General features: G+C 39.7%; 1 protein-coding gene across 1 annotated transcript in view; it reads right to left on the bottom strand.

Moving 5' to 3' along the window:
* The window catches only part of SETD5 (SET domain containing 5), an 81,476-nt gene extending 67,354 nt beyond the window's left edge, over positions 1-14,122 (bottom strand). Inside the window, exon 1 of the mRNA XM_081106037.1 lies at positions 13,995-14,122. The gene's annotated coding sequence lies outside the window, so the exon portion shown is untranslated. The remainder of the gene's footprint in view (positions 1-13,994) is intronic.
* Between the last annotated feature and the right edge of the window lie 345 nt (positions 14,123-14,467).

The following is a 14,467-nucleotide window of genomic DNA, read 5'->3' as shown; positions in this document are numbered from 1 at the left end:
AAGGTGCATATAGAGTTTAAAGAATTGATCAAAATTTCGTAACAATAACAATTTTCAAATAAAAGCTAACATTTATTGGATGCTTATTTTTGTAGCAACCACTGTTCCCTCAATCACTTTACATCCATTAGTTCATGTGATGCCCACACCATCTTTATGAGGAAGGTAATATTCCTACTTAGCCAAAGAATTAAATTTGCCAAAGAATTACTCACCAAAGCTAAGAAACTTGCCAAGGCCAGAATAAGAAAACTGCAAACTAAAATCTGAACCCAATTGCTTCCCCATATGAACAGCCTGATTTAATAGTTTTTAGCCTATAATATAAATATATCATATTAGAATGTGACATATATTGCTGAACTATGATACTGCAGCTTCTTTCAGCTATTAGAATAAAATAGACATTATTAAACAGGTTTCAGATTTAATTTAAAACTTATACAATCAAGCACTCTGAACTTCAAATGACTAAGTTAAAAAATAGATTACATTCTTTCTAAGATAATATCTAAATTTCAGATCTAAATTTCTTGAATTTTATTCATTCAAGAAATGTTAAATGACAGCGTTCTATTATAAGTAGAACCAGTGTCCCAAGTGTTAGTCAGATTTAAGTGTCTGAAATCATCAGAGATAAATGGAAAGTATCTAGCATTTCAAGAGAGATTAGGAAGTTTCCTACCTTGACTGCTTATATTAAGGCAAGAAATGTGGTCACCAGAAAAAACCCAGAAAAGTCAGTGTTCCTCTTCCATGGCCTAAAAATACTTATTAGTTACTGAAAAATCTAGAAGCAGATACTTTTAGTAAATGAACTTAAATGCTTCTTCTGTTATAATAAAAGTACCAGGATAAAAAAAGAAACACTGTAATCATGAATAATCTGTTAAGTCTTACATATAGGGACAGAAAGGGGACAGGGTGGAAAAGACTAGAAGTCAGATTTCTCTGTATACAGATATAAATTTCACTTAGTAACCACATTTTATGTAATTACAAAACAAAAAGCAGTCCCTGAAAAATCTGAAATGACTAAAAGAATTTATCTCTGTGTATCAAGTTGGTGGCATAAAGAACTATTCCAAGTGATTTTAAAACACTGTAATCTGACTGTATTTTTTAGAGGGACATAACCTAAGGTCAAAAACAAACAACTCCACTTTCCAGTATCATACTGTTCTGACATTCTAAAACTGTTTTGTATGTATTGTGGGATACATTACACAATGTTTTACAAAGTATCATACTTTAAAAAGATATTAGCTTGTAAGAACATGTAATAAATAACTTCAAAATGCAATGGATATTTAATTTTAAAGCATGCCTTTAACATTTATGTAAAATGGTTTTGTACTCGTTCAATAGAAATTTATTGGGTGCCAGCCAGGCCCAGGGACCCTACCCATGCACGAATTTTGTGCACTGGGCCTCTAGTAATAGAAATAATCTGGGCCTGTTGTTCTTAAACTGTGTTTTTGGAACTCCTGAAGTTCCCCAGATTCTTTCAGGAAATACGGGCGATCTTTCCCTTTTCAACTACTTATCTGTGTGAGAACAAATTTTCTTCATATTCTTCAACCAAAACAAACACAAATTAAATGCAGAAGGATCTATGAGAAAACTGTTGTCTTTCATTAAGCCAGATAGATAGATACTAAGGAGATTTGCAAAAATGGAAAATAATGCCACTTAAAAAAAATTAAGTATTTCCACAAAAATCATGTTACTTAGGTAAGCAGGATTTGTTACTGTTATTTTAAAATCAATTGATAATTAAGATTTTTTCCCCTCAGTTTTAAATCTGGCAAATCTTGATATAACCCACACAAACAAAAGGTCTTTGGGGCCTTTAATTTTTTAGAGTGTACAGCTTAAGAATGGCTGATTTAGCCGGAACCGGTTTGGCTCAGTGGATAGAGCGTCGGCCTGTGGACTGAAAGGTCCCAGGTTCGATTCCGGTCAAGGGCATGTACCTGGGTTGCGGGCACATCCCCAGTAGGAGATGTGCAGGAGGCAGCTGACCGATGTTTCTAACTCTCTATCTCTCTCCCTTCCTCTCTGTAAAAAATCAATAAAAAAAAAAAAAAAAAAGAATGGCTGATCTAGGCAATAAATATCAACAGCTGCTTAACATCACATAGACAAGTAGGTATTAGGTAACTCTCAAGGAAGTACATAGTATTCTTATAAAAGTGTACTTGCAATTGACCTAATCACTATTTACATGAAATATGGATGTGTGTGGGTTGTCATCTTATAGAATACTAGGGGACAATGCATGAATTCATGCACCTTGAAAGGAACTGTGGGCTGCGAGGTTGCAGTGGGCACGGGGGCAGTTCTCAGCTCCTCCTCCATGCCCCCACCCAGCCCCTCCTGCCATGGCCCCGGTCCCATTTGCCAGCAGCCCCGCTCCCGCCCCTCCCATGCGCTGAGGGAGCCAGCCCCGCTTGCACCTGCTGACGGCAGAGAGCGACTGGGGCCAGCGCCAGCAGTGGATGCGAGTGGGGCTAGCGCCATCAGCAGGTTCGAGCAGCGGCTGCTAACCCGATCACCCCTCAGGAGCAGGGGGAGGTGGAGAAGCCCTCAGGGGCGATTGGGGCCAGCAGTGGGTTCAAGCAGCAGCTTCAGTGCCGGGTGCAAGTGGGACCGACACCAACAGTAGGTGTGAGCGCCAGGCAGGATCAAGGCGCACGGGAGCAAAGAATTTTCAGTAACCACCAGAAGCTTGCCCCGATGACAGGAACTGGAGCCCTGCCTTGGTCTGGTGCCCCTGTTCACCTGCTCCACCATCCCGCTGTGGCCGACACCCGCCATGTTGCGTGCTCTACTGCCTGCTGCTGATGCCCGCAATGGTCCACATGCGCCCCCTGGTAGTCAGCACACGTCATAGCAACCAGTTGTTCCGCGTTCAGTCTAATTGCATATTAGGTTTTTGTATAGATAGATGTTAAGTGACACCATGTACAACCTCCAACATGCAAAGAGTAGGAACTTTACAAGATGATAAATTCCTTTAATAAGTGTATTACATCATATAAAAATGAGAGTGAGAGAACCTATAAATTAGAAAGACTCAAATTTATCAACCAAATGCAATGTATGGACCTTATCTTGGTTTAAATAAAATCCAAAAGGAGTCCCCTTTTCTATTCTATTTTGTTGTATTTAGACTTTATCATAATAAGAAAATTTAATCAAATATATATCTATCTCCTCCCTTACCAACTATAAGGAAAAGAAAAAGGCATCCTAAAAATTACTCATGTAAAAAAGGGGGTTCAGAGAGGACAAAAGATAAATCCTTGCAGCGAGAATCAGAACTATATAAAAGACAAATAAATGGATTGCTATGTAGTGACAATAAGACCCATGATCTTTTGTAATTAGGACAAGCACATAATTTATGGTCCAAATTGGGACATTTTTGAGAAAGAAGTGCCATTACTAATTATTCAGTAGTCATAAACCAGGCCTGTCCCAGAGAAACCAAGACATATGGTGACTTTATCTGTAAAATATTCAAATTTAAAATCATTTTCACAAAAGATATTCAACACAATCCTTTGGGTAACTACTTTCCACAGGAACATATTCCTAATATTAAGTTTTCAGAAAAACTAAGGTATTCTACACAAAAAAACTTTTCATCTCTTGCCTGGCACATAGCTATTTCGTAAAGATGTCTACTTCTCTTCTTATTGCTCAGTGTACTCTGCAAACTTCCAGCAATTCCTTTTCATGATAAACTATAAGTGGAAAGTTACACTAACCCAGAACCTTGCTTCTCTAAAAATACATGTCTTCCCATGGGTCTTCACACAGGCCCAGTCGGATTCCTATTCAATTTATGAACGGATACTTTATTCCTAGCAACACTTCAAATCTTAATAGCCTAGGGATTAACTAAGGAAGAGTGAGGTAAAAACATCTGGGTCAGACCAACCAGCCTAGGCTCTGAAGTAAGAAGAGCCTTGGAGCTGGCATTATTACCTATTTTGTCTAAGTGGAATGGCTATAGTAACTTCAGAACTCCATATATGATATGTCAGCATAATTTTCATTTTTTTGGATTTTCAGTAAATATTTTAAATTAGTGTTTATATAATGTGCCATCAATAAGGTAACTACCTGTTCAATCTGTGAGTACTTTATGCCACTTCATAAGTTTAAAAACTTTTGCCCTGGCCAGCGTTGCCCAGTCAAGGGCATGTACCTAGGTTGTGGGTTCAATCCCAGGCACCCCGATGGAGGTGGGGGTGGGGGTGGAAGGCACCCCCCCCGCCCCTCCTGCTCCTCTCTCTCTAAAACTCAATGGAAAAAATATCCTTGGGCAAGGATTAACAAAAAGTTAAACTTTTAAAATAAAAGTAGCCTAAATATGCAACAATTTGGTACAATTTTAGCCTCATCCTACAATGTGCATTGGCATCATGACATTCTACCCTTATTTTGTTCTATTACTAATCTATGACATTAAAGTTCTAATTGCCATAAATAAAACTAAAATTATCTAGCAATAACAAAATAAAAGGGGACTTCAAAAATTTGGACTAATGCCCTGGCCAGGTGGCTCAGTTGGAGTGTCCCCCTGTACACCAAAAGGTTGCAGGTTCTATCCCCAGTCAGGGTGTGTACTAGAGACTTCTCTCACATCGAGGCTCCCGCCCTGTCCCCCTCTCCCTGTCTCTGAACATATTCTCAGGTGAGGATTAAAAAAAAAAAAAATTGGACTAGCTTCTACATTTTCCTCAGATCTGTCTTTTTTAAAAATCATTCCACCTAATATTTTTCAGGTTGTGGGCAAAAAACATTTATTTAACTTGCATGGCTATAGTAGTTTGCGCCATAGAAACTGAGAAAATAAAATTTATGCATCCAGGCAATAATCTAATGCTACACTGAGCATGCAATCAATCATACTGCAGCAACAATCCTTCTTTGTTCTATTTTAAGAGTTTAAACTCTTTTGTCTTTAGAACTAAAATAAAGTTTTAAAAAATGTGCCTAAGTTTCTATCCCAAATGTTATAATAACCATTTATTTTTTAATAATCAGTTCTAACTGTGGCTCTTCCCTTTCTGTCTGGTTTCCCTTATTAAAACAAGTTAACTCTCAAAGGCCTACGTTAATAAAGAAAAAGGTACCATAAATGCAGAGGTAGTGTAACTGCCAACAGGTCCTTCCAGGTTCTTCTTCATAAATAAAACCGTCCTTGGATACCAAACAGTTGATTATTAACTACAGATCATCCTCCTTCACAAAGCCTTGAGCGCAAAAACTATATGTGTTGTGGCATGCAGAAGTTAGTGGGAGGAGATAGAATTTTTCAACACAGGCCAAAGATCACAACAGGACAAAAATACAAAACCATGGCCCTGCTCGGTTTGGCTCAGTGAATAGAGCGTCAGCCTGCGGACTGAAGGGTCCTAGGTTCGATTCCAGTCAAGGGCATGTACCTTGGTTGCAGGCACATCCCCAGCGGGGGGTGTGCAGGAGGCAGCTGATCGATGTCTCTCTCTCATCGATGTTTCTAACTCTCTATCCCTCTTCCTTCCTCTCTGTAAAAAAATCAATAAAATATATTTTAAAAAAAATTACAAAACCATGAACATGGGGGGGGGGCAATGCAGGAAAGAAACAACCTCATATAAAAACGACAAACAATGGATGTAAATATAAAACAATGAGATATATCTTGGACCTATGTTAAAATTAACATGCCAACATTATTAAATATGCTAACATGATACTGAAACAGCCTATTCAGATAGTAATTTCTAAGAATTATGAAATAATCTTCTTACTATACTCAGCAATGAACACATTATTAGATTCCTGGATTTTATGAGTCTTCACATTTCAGGAGTGGAAGGAGAAAATCTCAGCGGCCAAAGGCAACAATAGAAATGATAAAAATGAAATTTCTTGGTGTTTTTTTTTGGGGGGGGGAGTGGTGGTATGGGAAAAAGAAGATCGGAATAACATTAATTATGCAGCTTGAAGAAAGAACTCTGAAGAATGAAAAATTTATATTCTAACAATTTCGCCTCCACTACAATAGAGGTAAGCATAAATGAAGGTTTAATTTTTAACATTATTTTAGTTATAAATCTGAATTACACAAATTAGTAATTCTCAATACAAACTGCAAATATTATCTACAGAAGAGAGCCTCTCCCTTCAAGCCAATAATAATAATGCAGTGGCTTTTGGCAGTAATAACAACTGTGTGAACAGCCAATGAAAATTAACTATATGTAAAAATATTTTTTTCTATAAAGCTAAGAATCTGAAATGGTTTATCAAGAAAGTAGAAGACACTGAAGTTACGAAGTCTCTTTAACTACTGACTTTTAGGAATAAGACAAATGAACTTCATATTTAAGTACATATAAAAAATCCATAATCGCCGAAACCGGTTTGGCTCAATGGATAGAGCGTCGGCCTGCGGACTGAAGGGTCCCAGGTTCGATTCCGGTCAAGGGCATGTGCCTTGGTTGCAGGCACATCACCAGTGGGAGATGTGCAGGAGGCAGCTGATCGATGTTTCTCTCTCATTGATGTTTCTGGCTCTCTGTCTCTCTCCCTTCCTCTCTGTAAAAAAAAATCAATAAAATATAAAAAAAAATCCATAATCATAATAAAAATCCTATTAAACCATCCAATTTTTCCCTTTTGTCCTAGTTTCTTTTTTGCTGGGGAGAAGTGTTGTGGGATAATAATAGCAGGAAATCAGGTGGAGCAGCTGCAATAGCAGGATGAGATACAGTGCTACATTTTACCTCCATTATAGCCTATTGCTGGCTGGGTTTTATTGAAAATGAGACTAGCTGTTTGGGGAGACAAAGCAGTTATCAATACCTTTGGGATCAAAATGTGCTCCCCTCCCCACCATACTTTTGCCAGGAACTTTTTAGGTCCTCTGGCAAGATTCAGGTAAGAGGAGCAGTAGAAGCCACAATGAAAAAATTTCTAATTATCTGGGAAGTGGGGTATGTGTATGTGCGCAGAGTTAACGATGTGGGTCTTAGTACATGTAGAGAAAACTGGAATAGAGGTCAGGTTTGAACTAGATGGCTTCTATTTTAGTCCCACAAATCTATGGAAATAATCCAGGTGAATGAATTATAAAGGGAAGGAACAACTACCTTAAATTTCTATAGTGATAGAAAATATAGCCTACTAAATCTCATGGTAACATTGTTGGTATTTTACTGATAAAAAAGTTCTAAACGACAATCATAATTAGGTCACTCAAATATCCCTTTTCAGACAAAATATTATGTCATTGCTGCCAAGACCAATACACACAGAAATTTAAAGTTAAGTAGGTAACACATGTATCTTTCTTTTGCAGAGAGAAAAGGCACAAAGTTTGGTCAGGCTTGCTTAATATTACAATGTGAATTAAAGGCAGTTTTTAGTTATTCTACTAAGTTAAAACACACACCTCTTCTTCGCTAACAGTCACAATCTCTGGATCCATAAGTAAAAATTAGCATTGCAGTGTCCTTACAGTTAGTCTCCTGCAGTCTGGATAGAAGGGAAAACTTTAAGGCTAGTTTAATAACATTGCAATACAAGTGGCATCTTAATTTCAGCAACAGATGTACTCTTGGAAAACTGAGTTCTAACCGATTATTTCTAAACATCAAATTCTCTTAAAATATATTGAGCATTTAAAAGAAACTCAGCATATACTCCTTTACTAAGAAGGAACCCTTTTGCAATCCAAATAATTGCTATCTAATTTTTCTATGAATGCAATTATTTAATATTTTGGTAAGAAAAACCCCACAACTAACACACATGTACTAGTATCAACATTTATTTTAAAAGTAACTAAAAATACTGTTCAGAACACTGAGCCTTTTAACATATTAATGAAAACTTCCATTGGGCCCAAACTTTGAATATTTCATTATAATTTTGCTGTAAGTGCCAGATAACCCATAGATCTCTTCCAACTCTAAGATTCATATTAATTCTAGTAACATGGATGCAACCACCACACTTTTAGTTGGGAATTAAGCAAGATGTATCAAACAAGGCAGTGCCAACACCATAAAAGTGGGGGAAGGAAAAATCTCTGGGGAATATCAGGTTCTTCAGGAAGCAGGGCAAGACCGAAACAGTAAGTAGCCTTTTTTCAGTTAGCATTGTACATGATGGCAAGCCAACATGTAAATGCTGGAGGGTGTTCTCTACATTATAAAACTGGAATGAACGATATGCAACTATTTTACAAAGGGAAACAAATTATTTTTTTACCTATTTTGGTCTAATTCCAACTCAAATAAAGACAATGTGTATGTTGAAATTTAAGTTTTATTCAGCTATAATATCCTTTTCCATTTCTTTTTTAAAAAAAATATATTTTATTGATTTTTTACAGAGAGGAAGGGAGAGAGAGAGTTAGAAACATCGATGAGGGCGGAGGGTGGGGCGGGAACTGGGAGGAGGGGAGTTATGGGGGGGGGGAAAGAGGAACAAATGTAATAATCTGAACAATAAAGATTTAATTAAAAAAAAAAAAGAAACATCGATGAGAGAGAAACATCGATCAGCTGCCTCCTGCACATCTACTGGGGATATGTCCGCAACCCAGGTACATGCCCTTGACCGGAATCGAACCTGGGACCTTTCAGTCCGCAGGCCGACGCTCTATCCACTGAGCCAAACCGGTTTCGGCTCCTTTTCCATTTCTTAAATGAGAATTCTGCTCTAGAGGCTCCAGAACTGCTCTACTCAGGAGGTGACTTGTATTTAGGAGAGTAGAGTGCATGGAATTTATTTTCTTTTCATCTACACAAAGCTTTAATTTTTTATTTTTCCTTGGAGGAGAGGATGGGTCCCTACCACATATTCAGGGATATACTAAATTTCAGGTTAACAGTATAAGGTTGGCACAAATTCAATGCTTCAGTAGGAAATACAAATGATTTCTTTAATTGTATGCCAAAGTGAATAATCTCCCAAGGAAAAGAACCTCCTCCTCCTGTCTTTCCTACCTCCCACCCCTCCCCCACCAACACTGCCTCCCTGCTGTGCAAAGAGCCCTTTGTCCTGCCCCACACTTATCTAGCTGTTTGGCCATATTGACAAGCCAACTAAAGGCATAATAAGGGAGTCAGTATGACATAAGCAGCTGGCAATTTGAAACAAAAATCTTCCTTTCTACTCAAACCAAATCCTGATGCAGAGGTCTCAGGCTCCTCCCATGTTTCCATCTTTTTAAAAACAGAGCAGCTAGGAATTTGGCATTTTCCCTCAATTAGGTAGCACAACAAAAACTTGATTTCCCAGATAGAAACAAATTCTGTATAAATTCCTATGTCCTTTGCTTTTTTTGTGTGATTCATAACATAGGTCAAGGAGTATTCCCAGCTCTGGGTGTATATACATAACTAACATGACTAAGAAAATGATTCTTATTACTTTAGTTTGCCACCAAAACTCTGAGAATTCTTATGCTATGAAGAAAGGAAGAGCAGAGAAGAGAAAGCAGTCAGACCAAACCAACAGTCGAATGCATGAGGCAAACCTGGCCAAATAACCTTAGTTTTTAAAAAAATACTAAGATCTCATTCCAATAAGCAGAAAATTCCTTTCCCCTGTCTTTATATCAAAGATAGTTAATGTGATCCCTGAGGTATTCAGCAAACAAAATCAATATGGTGCAAAAACTGAGAGGCAGGATGGGATTACAAATTCCTTGCTCAGTGAGGGTTAGTATAAAGTAGACTGAGATTTAGCTTCATTGTTCCTTTGTTATATTTCAAATTTGCTTCATAAAGTGTTAAAGAGTCTGAATATATTTAGTCAGAATAAAAGAATTCTCTAAAGTGATGTTTTCTAACAGCTTCTCCCTCCCCCAAGTTACTGGGTATCTTTTACTCGATTTAGACAAATACAAAACAGGATACTTTTCATAAGACTCTGGTTTAACAAAATATGTATTGATAAGTGAAAGAAATTATATTCTCTCATCTTTCATGAACTTCCCCAAATCTTTACAAGGTAAATCAATCACTGAATCAAATGAAGGGTAAAAAATGCCATTTTACCACGTATTTTTGAAATTTTAGCTGTAAAAAAGTGGTACCAATTACTGTCTATCATACTTTTTAAGCCCATAAAAGGATGTTTTAAATCAAGTTACAAATAGCAATCACTTGTATTAAAATATACATTATCTCACACATTTTGCAGTCAGAGTAAGTTTTGTCTTAAAATATTCCTATCAAGCTTTAGTTTCCAATACCTGAAAAATTTTTTATAAACAAAATTCACTGCGAGGCCTTTTAGTTTCAAATTAAACTGACAAATCATCAGAGTGGAATTAGAAGTTATAAGAAAATTATATTCTATTTATGATCCAATTTCTCATTGATAATATGTACCTAATAACCACGGACTATCCTTAACTATGGCCTAATGTTTCATAAGTTATTTCAATACAAAGAGGACAAAATAAAAGTGGTTGTCTGCACATCTGCATTTTGCCCTATGGTATTTTCCTATCCAAAGGCAAAAGTAAATAACCAGTCACCCCCAGAAAGGCCAGAATAACTTCAGAAAGCATGTAAGTTCCTGGACACAAAACAGTATCAGAAGATACAAAAATTTTCAAGCATATTGATTAAATACATCCTATGAAAAAGGCCTCTATGATCTTTCAGAAAATAATCACATCAAGATCACGATGGATTCCAAACAACAAGAAACACAAGTGAAAAAAGTGATTATTTTATAAGGTAACATCAACATATAACTTAAGCTAAAAAACATATCTAAAATGTTAAATAACCACTGTGAGTGAAACCATACTTATCTGATATGGCATCTTTTATATATGATAGTGATAACATTAAAACCACCTAAAAATATTATCCATGAAAAGTTCCGTTTCATTAGTCAGTGTATATCACTGAGACAACACAAGCCACATTTGTGAATGACACAACTCATTTCCGTTCTTTTGGTTCCCTGCCACAAATGCCACAGTCATGTTATACATTATAGATTTAAGTTCATTTACACAAAGCTAAACATACAAAATTCTGAGGGGAAAAAAATATAGTATGCAAGCACCTTGTGGGGTGGGGAAGAGACAACCCATCTGTTAAGAACTGTATAAAAATGGTGGTATATTTGAATGGTGCCTCTCCAAGTACTTCCATACTCAATAAACTGTTCTGTTTAATCAAAGATTTTCCTAATGTGCAGGAGCTGTGGGGGAGGGGAAACCACATAAGAGGCCATCTTCTCAAGTATCCTGTACACTATTTATTTGATTTCTGAATATTCCTTCTGGTCTGTCCTATGTCTCAGATGGATCATGGCCAAACATACATCTTTGTGGTCTTAAAAGACTACCTCCAATACGCATGTAATGAATTCATTTTATAGGTCAAACTCCAGAGAAATAATTCAATTTGCAGAAGTCTATTACTGATACAGAAATTAAGAAAATACTTCAAAGATTTATATTTACAAGTCATTTTGAAAAGGACGCTTCTTTTTAGAGTTTAAGATTACAAATTTAGTAAAATGTTTATCAAAACATCTATTCAATAAGGTAAATATGGCCTAACGAAAGAAAGAAAGGAGACACACAAAATATGAAATCGATTGAAATGTTAAAACTAATGAAACTTTCAGTCCTATTCAAGCACAAATCTACAGATAAAAACCAAAAATCTGCCAAAAACCCCCACGAAACAAACAAAAAAGAAAAACTCTAACTATGATCCAGTTTCTAGATGTTGCTAATATCCATAAATGGGTAGAAGGTTATGAATTCTCATCTCCCCACCAATAAAATGCAAACCAGCTCAGCAATGAAAATTCCCAGGAAAGCAAGGTTTCTTCTTAGTCCTGAAGTAGCTATTGCCTAAGTGGAGCTCCCTGCAGCCAACAGCATTAATGGAGGCTGCACTGCTGTCCTTCCCTGGAGACGGCAGCCAGCACTACTCAAGCTTCTCACGTAGCAACCAGAGTTCCAGAGCCAGCAGCTGCTGCTGCCTTGTATACTCAGTCCTGTGATCCAACCCAAAGAACAACCTTTTTCTTACCCCACCCCCACCCCTTACACACTTTATTTTGGACCAATGTTCCATGCCAGAAGAGCTGGAATTATGCTTTGAGAAAGAAACACCCTAAATCCTTTTAGTTTTAAACTAAGGGCCTTTTATTAGAAAAACCACTATTTACCAAATTCCAGATAGCCATTTTAATTAAGCCAGCAATTTAGGAGTGAAGATTAAGCTTTAGTCTTTAAAAGGCCAATTTTCCAAGGACTCTCTTTACAGTCAAATTTAAATTTGCAGCTAGAGATAGAGACTTGTGTCATGCCCCACCAAAGGACATAATTCATTTCTGAATCTTCATGACAGTCTGAGTAAACCTTAAAAACTCTAATCCCATAACTGACCAGAATTTTTGGCTATAGAAGAAAACGAATGATCCTCCTGAGAAAACTGGAAGAAATCCAATAAAAAAAATTTCCTGTGTTCTTCAAGAGGCCCAGGATATGTGAATATTCTTTGCTTTAGTCCTAGCTCAGATTCCACACATCTAAAATTACAACTTATAACTTTTTTTTTCCTGAGTGATCTAAAAGCATTAGTGATATAAAATTAACCACCAAGAAATTTTCCCAAATAGGGGGTACACAAACATTCTCCCGAAAAGCTCATAAATGCTCAACTCAGCTGGATCCTCCCCAACCAAAAGTTTTTTGTTGGATCTGCCCAACAACAACAACAAAAATCTAAGTATGGTCTTGGTTACAAGTCATTTATAAGCAACTCCTTTAGTCAAATGATGAAAAGACATTAGCAGAGAACCTGGGGATTCTTTCAGTACTATGAGCAAGGGAGGAAAAGGGAGAAATGAACTAAAATAGAGACAAAGCTCAATGGAACCCGGAGATCTGGGCACGAAACGAGTTACTGGTGAACACATTGCACAAGTAACATGAGAAAGCAGAAAATGCAGGTCATACATGCACCCCTGACCCAGACCAGCAGGGCTGGCTGCAGCATCCGTATCCAAGGGAAAGATCAGTTATTCCTAACAAGTGAGACGCAAAAGAGCTCCACAGAAGACATTAGCACGGAGGGGGCTTTCCCAACAGCTAAACTTTCCCTCTCACGCGATTCACCTACTTAAAAATCAGGGCTTTTTTCCCCCTCACCGTCATTCCCTTCGCATCCCTTAGCTCCCACGCAGGGGGAATGGGGATTCACCAAGGGTACATTTTTCTGCCTTTAAAGACCTTCTCAAAGGATCGCTCTCCACGCCCAAGGCTGGGAGAACGACACAGCCTGGCTCAACTCCAAGCTCAAACCCGACCGACTCAAGAATAGGACTCTCTCGGAGATCCTGGGGCAGAAGCCACCGAGAACCCCAAAATGTGAGGTGGGGCTGGCGAGGGCAAGGCCGCTGGTGTGGGAAAGGAAGCCATCACCTGGGACGGGGACCCGAGGACGAGGGGAAAGGCGTCCAGGAACGTGATGCAGAGACACAGGCCCCGCAACCATCAGAGTTGTCACCAGGCCGCGCGAACCGGGGTGGCTGGGGCGGGGGTTTGGGGAGGGGGGGAAAGTATGCCTGTGTCTGCTAAGAGGGCAGCGAGAGGCCTAGCCTCAAGTCAAAGGTAAACGTGGGCTAGGCAGTTCCCAGGAAAAGGGGTGAAGAGACGTGGGGGGAGGGGAAGCGTCCTGACCCAGGAAAGACATGAAAAGGGTAGTGGGGTCGACTGGATGACGAAGGGGACCTCTCTCCCCGGGGAAGAGGAATGCGATGGTGTCCAGGCGGGTGGCGAGGGGGGTGAGAAGGGGCAGCATCCTCCTGCTAAGAGCCTGGGAGGGCCAGGCCCAAGTCCCGAAAGCGAGCGCGGGGAGACGGAGGAGGTGACCCTTCCCTCCCCCCGGGGCCCGGTGTGAGGGAGGGTAGGTCCCTCTTTTCTGTCGGACCCTTACCTTGTCCCAGGCGCTGCCGGGGCCTGGGCCCGGGCTGCGGCGCTCGGCACTCCCGGGAGGCAGGAGGACTCGAGTTAGGCCCAACGCGGCGCCACGGCGTTTCCTGGCCGGGAATGGCCCTTGCCCGTGAGGTGGGGGTGGGGGCAGAAAGGCGGAGCGAGCAAAGGCGGGTGGGGGAAGGGCCAAAGGAAGGGGGGGCGGCACTACAATGTTGGCGGACTGGCGGGACTGGGGCTGCGTGAGTCTCTGAGCGCAAGCGGGCGGCGGCCGCCCCTCCCCCGGCGGCTGCGGCGGCGGCGGCGGCGGCGGCAGCAGCAGCTCACTCAGCCGCTGCCCGAGCGGAAACGCCACTGACCGCACGGGGATTACCAGCGCCGGCGCCAGGGGCACTTGGGACACGCCCCCTCCCGCCGCGCCATTGGCCTCTCCGCCCACCGCCCCACACCCATTGGCCAACTTGTTGCCAATCAGCG

The sequence above is a fragment of the Myotis nattereri genome, assembly GCF_964212035.1.
Source record: "Myotis nattereri genome assembly, chromosome: 14".
NCBI lineage: Eukaryota > Metazoa > Chordata > Mammalia > Chiroptera > Vespertilionidae > Myotis > Myotis nattereri.
This window is presented reverse-complemented; position numbering and strand designations above follow the sequence as displayed.